Genomic DNA, 8412 nt, shown 5'->3' on the forward strand with positions numbered 1-8412 from the left:
CCATGAGCTCATGCCTACTTCGTTTTCATCACCCTGGTTCCAAATGAAGTTGGTAAAAATATATGCCTGTATAAATAACTAACTAAAGTGCATAAAGTAATAGTAAGTGGCACAGACCATAAATAATTCTGCAAAATGGGGAACCTGGTGAGCGGTCAAGAGGGCTCCTTTGAAAGCTCAAACGCTGACTGTAAATGCCAGGGAGCAAGTTGATGAGCTGAGAATGAGCCTGCCCTCCCCTGGCTTGGAACGGCTCCCATGCTCCCATCAGGATGGGAGACTGTGGCAGGGCGCCCCGCCAGGAGCTCGCCCGACCCGCCGGAGTGGTCTCCCCAGGGAGACAGCCATCGCCTGGGTCTGGGAGCCCGGGGATGGGACAGAGCAGGGGAGCTTGTCCTTCTGCTTTCCTCAGAGACACATCTTATTCAACATATCCTTTTTATACTTGTCCAGGTCTGAGCTATGTGAGTATATTACCTGCTCAAATAAACTAAGAATTAAAAACAAACACACAAGAAAAACTGCCCTATGCATCTTTCTAACTGCCCCCCAACATACACACACACACAAAGGAAGTAGTCTTGCCCTTCCTCAAACTTTCCAAGTCCTTGGGCTTTTTTTTATTAGGGATATTGAATGTTCATACCCGTCAGTGCACACCCGGAAGGCTGGTCCAAATGAAAAGGACCAGCCATACCAAGTGTTGGCGAGGATGTGGGGCAACCGGAACTCTCCTCCAGTGCAGGTGGGAATGGAACATGGTGCCGTCAGTTTGGAAAACAGTTGGGCATTTCTTAAAATGTTCAACATACACCTACCCCATGATCCAGGCATTCTATAAACGTTCACGTATGTTCACCAAATATCACGTACTGCAACATGCGGAGCAGGACTCTTTGAAATGGCCCCAAGCTAGGGGATCATCCAAAGATCAAGCAACAGGTGAACAGGACAAATGGGGTTTCTATGTGAGGTGCTGTGTGTGAGACCGACAAACATCTGCTACACACAACATGGAAGAATCCCAGACACGATGTTGAGCAGGACAGGGCGGGGCACGTGCCTCTGATTCTTTTTATGTGGAGGTCGGAAGCCAGTGTGCCTCCCCGCTGAGTCAGGAGGCGAGGATGGTGGTTGCGTTGGGTGTACGTTAGAACTGGGACGGGACCCGCGGAGGGCATTTGGGGAACTAGGAAGGCGCTGGTCTTCCACCTGGGTGCTGGTTACATGGGTATGTGCACGTGATGAAAATTCAGTGAACTGTATGTATCTGATGTGTACACTTTTATGTATATCGTATGCTGCAATTAAACGTTTTTAAAAATTAGGGAGTGTGGGGCTTCCCTGGTGGCACAGTGGTTGAGAATCTGCCTGCTAATGCAGGGGACACGGGTTCGAGCCCTGATCTGGGAGGATCCCACATGCCGCGGAGCAACTGGGCCCGTGAGCCACAACTACTGAGCCTGCGCGTCTGGAGCCTGTGCTCCGCAACAAGAGAGGCCGCGATAGTGAGAGGCACACGCACCGCGATGAAGAGGGGCCCCCGCTTGCCGCAACTAGAGAAAGCCCTCGCACAGAAATAAAGACCCAACACGCCAAAAATAAATAAATAAATTAATTAATTAAAAATAAAAAATTAGGGAGTGTGAAAAGAGAGAGACCCAGAGCGCTGTGGTGGCCTGGTGCTGCCACGTGACTTGATTTGGGGTGATGTCCCCTCAGCCTGCTTTTCATTTACAGATATGAAAGCAGCTCATCTGTCTTCCCTTGGGCCTCAGGGGAAAAGTTTCCCTTGTCTCCACGTGAAATCTGGCATCAATTCTAACAAAAGCTGGCACGCTGTATGGGCCTGAAAGAAGCTCCCATCCCCACAGTGGCTCGGATGTCCCAGTGTTGGACAACAGCGATTGTTTGGCCCCGGTCATGTCCTAGCTGGAAACTGCTGGCTGCCCCCTCTGAGCCCTGGCCAGGGGTGGCCAGCCCAAAGTCAAGGACAAAGACATTTTTAGAAGAGCAACTGAGAAACATTTTGGCAGCTTCTCGGGGTCTGCTCAAGCCTTTAACTTACCTCATGGTCTAACTGGAAGGTATTTGCAGCCCATAAAATTGACATGAGGCATCTTGTTACCAGTGTTATTCTTGGACCAAAACTTCGTTTCGAAGGCACTTGAGACCCAGATATAGAACCTCCCAGTTCACGTGTCTTTCTCCAGCTAGTGTGGGGAGCATGTTGCAGGGGCGTTACCTGGATGGTCCACAGGGCCAGGGATTCTCAGGGCACATACAAATTAGCTCAAGAAGATGCATTGCGGAGTTTGCCTATTTTTAGGTGTGTGAGAGCTCTCTGTGGTCCTGAGCCTTGATTAGAGTCAGCCTAATCTGTTTGAGCGCAGATCCAAAGGATGAATAGAAGGTACTAGTGATGAAGGAAAGAAAGGGCATCACCAGCAGAGAGATTGGCAGGAGCAAGGAGGAAAGAAGCCCAGGGTGGTCGGGGCACAGGGGGTACACAAAGGCGGGTGGGGGCCAGACCCCACAGGGCCTTGCAGCCACATTGAAGAGTTTTGCTTTATCCTAAAGTCAACAGAAATCATTGAAAGATGTGAAAGGAAGACAGAGCTGGTGTTGAAACAGTGTGGACATGATCAGATCTGCTCTTGGAAGGATCCCTCTGCTAAATTCCCACCATCTGCAAAGCTGCTCTGGGCTGGAGGAAAGAAAGGTGTACGAGACCTGGCCTGTCTCTCAAGAAGTTCCCAATCCGGGTGAAGAAACAGAAAAGAACCCTGTGAGGGAACACATGACAGGGCAAATGAATAATCTAGAACAGCGCTGTCCACTGGAAATATAATACGAGCCACAAACGCAAGCCACGTATTTTAAATTTTCTATTAGCCCCACTTTTTATAAAGTGAGAAGAAACAGGTGAAATTAATTTTAATAAATTTTTTATTGAACACATTTTCATCAGTATATTTAACACATTTTCATCTCAACATTATTCATTGATACGGAACATTACTATTATTATTAATGAGATATTTCACATTTTTTCAGATTACATCTTTGAAATCCAGTGTGTGTTTCACGTTCATGGCCCACCTCAGTTTGGACTGGCCACACTGTGAGTGCCTTATAGCCATGTGAAGTTAGTGGCTGCAGAATTGGACAGTGTGGGTCTAAGTGATGGGTGCTTGCTTGCCCTGAGCACTGCCTCGGATGAACCCATCAGGCAGGAAGGATGTGAAAGGGTAGGAAAGATTTTCCCAAATGGGAACGGTATAGGACAAAATGTTGAATGAAGACACACAAGCCAGGCTGTCATGTGGGAGAGTGTTCACAGCACTGTGGTTTGTAGCAACCCCAATCAGAAACACCCTAAATGTCCATCAACAGAGGAACAGAGGGATTGGTTGGTGGATTCACACAAAGGAATACTAGCCTCCATACCCATGTCGTGGCTAAATGAAAAACGCAGAAAATAACAAGTGTCAGTGAGGGTGTGGAGGAGTTGGAACCTTTGTACATTGCCGGTGGGAGTGTAAAATGGTGCAGCTGATGTGGAAAATAGTCTGGCAGTTCTTCAGTGGGTGAAACATAGAGTCACCATAGAACCCAGCAATTCCGCTCCTGGGTGTATGGCCCAGAGATCTGAAAACAGGTGTTCTAACAAGAATGTGTACACAGATGTTCATAGCAGCATTATTACCAATAGCCAAAAGATGGAAACAACGCAATGTCCATCAAGAGTTGGATGGATAAAGAAAACACGGTCCATCCATACAATGGAATAGTATTCAGCCATTAAAAGGAGTGAAGCACTGACACAGGCCACCACATGGACGAACCTCGACAATGTTGTTCCAAGCGAAATAAGCCAGACTCCAAAGGCTGCATATTACACGATTCCATTTATATGAAATGTCCAGAACTGGTAAATCCATAGAGATAGAAAGTAGTTTGGTGGTTGCCAGGGGCCGGGGGAGGGGGGAATTGAGAGTGATGGTTTAATGGGGACACGGGTATGGGGTTTCCTTTTGGGGTGATGAGTGTTCTGGAACTAGATAGAGGCGGTGACTGCACGCCACTGTGAAGGTACTAAATGCCACTAATGGTGAATTGTACGTTATGTATATTTTTAAAGGCTAAAAAAAAGTGTGTGGGAGGGTGATTACTAGAGCTACATTTCACTGAACATGAATATATTTCAAAAGAACCTTGGAAGGAAAAACCCAGCTGCGGGAGAACGTGGAGCAGACACTGCCGACAGCAGCCCGGATGCCCTCGGCCCCCCTGGGCTTTGGTGGAGGCACAGCTCCCACCCCTGCCTGCCGCTCCCCCTGACCCCGACCCAGGCACTTGCGACCCCTCCCCGAGGACTCTCTCTGCCTGCAGGAGTGACCTTCCACCTTGAGGGGTGGGAGGGGATGTGTACTCCAGCATCCCCGCCCTCAGCGGACGCCCTGAGAGTCGCTCTACACACTCAGAGCCCCCCGGGGACCCAGCCCCATCTGCCTAGCGGCCCCTGGCCGGCTCAGCCTTCATTGCCTTTCCTCCCACCCCAGTCCCTCCCCAGCCTCCCTGGCCTCACCTCCCACGTAAACTCTGCACCAGATCCTCTTAGCCTCTGCTTTTAAGGGAACCCAAGCTTAGACAAACGCCCATGATATCATATCACACAGATAAGGTTTTAAGCCACGCAAAACAGTACTCTAGGTATTGCTTGGGGGATACATGCACAGGTAGCAAAATGGCTAAGACACGTCTGGGAATGTTCAACCCCCAATTCAGGGCGGTGGGCACGGCCAGAGAGGGGGAGGGGCAGGTAGGCTGGGGGTGCCCTCTGAGTAGGGTGCCCAGAGGGTCTCAAGTGATTTGAAATGTTTTGTCTGCTAAACGTGGGTCGTAGGCACAGAAGGGCTTGTTATGTACATATTTCTTGAATGTTTGAAATATATCATCATCGTTGCGGAAGGAGGCATGAGGTAGGTGTATTTGGCAGTCCAGGAGTAGGAGGGGATGGGGGCGGTTTAAGTAAAGAAATGCTGGACGGACGATGAAGCCGAGTCTGGTCTCTCGTCCCGGTGGTGACGGGGAGGCCAGGGGACACCACTCTTTTGCATCTTTCCGCTTGTGATCCGAGGACCCAAGGCAGCGAGGAGGAGCCGGGGCAGGGAGGCCACCGTCACAGCTCGAGTAAGTCGGCATCGGTGGGAGCAGAGTCAGAAACACAAAAGGCCTGGAAAAGGCAGGAGCCAGCGGGCAGCTCTGCTCACGGGGGCTGGGAACCAGCAAGCGAGGAGCTGGGGCTGCATGTCCGGGTGACAGGTGAGCGGGAGGACCCCTGCAGGGCTCTGGACCCCCAAAGGGTCTTGTTTATTTGAATCTGTCAGAGAAGAGGGCTGGGATAGGTTTGTGCAGGTCCACACAGCGTTTGCACTTGCTGGGGAGGAGGGCGGAGGCGGGAAGCCTTCTGACCTCAGCACGTGGGATTTCCAGGTAACAACCGGGCTGTGTGCGCCCCAGCTCTCTGAGCCCCCTGCAAGCCAGCCAGCCCCTGCCTACAGCACGCGTGTGACCACCATCTCCAGGACCGCAGAGGGTGCCTGCCAGAGGGGAGGAGGGACTCCCTGGTGGCGGGCTCTTGGCGGGGGCCTGACTCAACCCTCCTCAAAGCCGTCCTGTTCTGGGGCTCAGGCACTCACGGGAGATCTTAGGATGCGCTGCATCCTCACCCCACCCTGCCGGTGGATTGCACTAATGGCTCCCATTCTTCATCTCTCTTTGTAGCCACACTCTGTGCTCTGGAACTTATTTTCCCAGCTTTATTGGGCTTTATTTCAGAGTACAGTTTGATAGATTTTGGTAATTGTATACCAAATTGGCATCATGACTTAGAGCTTTCCAATCACCCCCAAAGTTCCTTCGTGCCCCTTTGCAGTCAAACCTCATCCCCAACCTCCAACCCCAGGTGATCTCTGATCTCTTTCTGTCACTATAATTTTGCCTTTTCTAGAATTTCATATAAACAAATTCATGCAGTATGAGCCTTTATGGACTTGAACAATTAGTCTATTTTTTTCCAGCTTTGTTGAGGTATAATTGCCAAATAACCATGGTATATATTTAAGATGTACCATGTGATGCTTTGATATACATAACACATTGTGAAGTGATGACCTCATGAAGCTAATTAACACATCCATCACTTCCCATAATTACCTTCTTGTGCATGTAGAGAGAACTCAAGATTTACTCTTAGCAAATTTCAAGTATACAATACAGTGTTATTAACTATAGTCACCATGCTGTACATTAGATATCCAGAAGTTATTCATAACTAAAACTTTGTACCCTTTCACCAATGTCACCCTCTATTCCAACCCCCAGCCCCCAACAGCTACCATCCTATTCTGTTACTATGAGTTCATCTGTTTTAGATTCCACATACAAACGAGATCATACAGTATTTGTCTTTCTGGGTCTGACTATATTTCACTTAACATAATGTCTTCCAGGTTCATCCATGTTGTTGCAAATGGCAGGATTTCCTTTTTTATGACTGAATAATATTCCATTATATGTATTTATACCACGTCTTTATCAGTCAACAGAAACTTAGGTTGTTTCCAGATCTTGGCTCTTGTGAATAAGGCTGCAATGAATGTAGGAGTACAGATAGCTCTTTGAGATACTTTGGATATATACCCAGAAGTGGGATTGCTGGATCATAGGGTAGTTCTAGTTTTAATTTTTGAGGACCGTCCATCCCGGTTTCCACAGTGGCTGCACCAATTTACATTCCCACCAGCGGTTCCCTTTTCTCCACACCCTCTCCAGCACTTGCTATTCCTTGTCTCCTTGATAATAGCCATTCTAACAGCAGGTGTGAGGTTATATCTCATTATGGTTTTGATTTGTATTCCCCTGATGATTCGTGATATTGATCAGCACCTTATTATATACCTATTGGCAGTTCGTATGTCTTCTTCGGAAAAATGTCTATTCAGAGCTTCTGCTCATATTTTAATCAGTTTATTTGTGTGTGTGTGGTTTTTTTTTTTCTTTTTTCTTTGCTATTGAGTTGTGTGAGTTCCTTATATATTTTGAATACTAGCTCCCAGTCAGATATATAGTTTGTAACTATTTTCTCCCATTCCATGATTTGCCATTTCATTTTGTTGATTGTTTCCTTTGTTGTACAGAAACTTTTCGGTTCATGGATTGGAAGAATTAATATTGTTAACATGTCCATACTACCAAAAGTGATCTATAGATTTAACACAATCCCTTTCAAAATTCCACTGGCATTTTCACAGAAAAAGAAAAAATAATTCTAAAATTCATATGGAACCACCAAAGACCCCGAATAGCCAAAGCCATCGAGAAAGAAGAACCATGTTGGAGGCATCACATTTTCTGATTTCAGATTATATTATAAAGCTATAGTAATCAAAGCAGTACAGTAATGGCATAAAAACAGACCCATAGACCCTTGGAACAGAATAGAGAGCCCAGAAATAAACCCACACAAATATGGTCAACCAATCTTTGACAAGGGAACCAAGAACACCCAATGGGGAAGGAATAGTCTCTTCAATAAATGATGTTGGGAAAACCAGTTATCCCTGTGCAAAAGAATGAAATTGGATCCGTATCTTACACCATACACAAAAATCGACTCAAAGAGGATTAAAGACTTAAACATAACACGTGAAACCATAAAAATTCTGAGACAAGGATTTGAGTACCAGGGGATAAGGATTTGGGAGGCGAGCCCAGGAAGAAGCCAGAGGAAAGTGTGGGCAGTGAGATGGGGACCGGAAGCCTGCAGGAAAGGATGCATTTTCAGGCAGGTCACTGCTGGGCTACTGAGGTTCAGTACCCGTTGGGGAGCCCTGGAAGCCAGGATGGAGCATGCCTTAGAGCCACCCCCCTGAGGGGCTGCCCTGGTCACACCATCCCCTGGGGGAGGGGCACGAACTCCCCGGTACTTCCAGCCCAGGAGCGCCGAGGGCATGAGTATGCAGCATCCAGAGCATCTGCTCCCCTCTTGGTCCCCTTCCGTCCCTGGAGGATGACAGTAGGGAAGCACCAGGACGCTGAGTAGGTGGGAACCCCGCTTGGGCCTCGGAGTCCTCAGGCCCCATCCCCACCCCGCTTTGTCACCGTCTCATATCTTCAATACCCGGTTTCATGAGCCCCACGAGGCCTGCAGGAGCCTCCCAGGCTCCAGGCAGGGTGGGGTCTAGGCCTGGTGTCCACGCATCTCTGGGCCCTCCACCTCTACCCCAGCTGTTCATGCAGCACGTATGAGCCCAGCGGCTGAGTTTGTCTCTGAATCAGGTGTTTGACTCACTCACAGTGATTGCGGCTGATAATTCCTGAGCTGACACACATCCACTTGGCTCC

Source organism: Balaenoptera physalus (assembly GCF_965194825.1).
Source record: "Balaenoptera physalus genome assembly, chromosome: 12".
Taxonomy (NCBI): domain Eukaryota; kingdom Metazoa; phylum Chordata; class Mammalia; order Artiodactyla; family Balaenopteridae; genus Balaenoptera; species Balaenoptera physalus.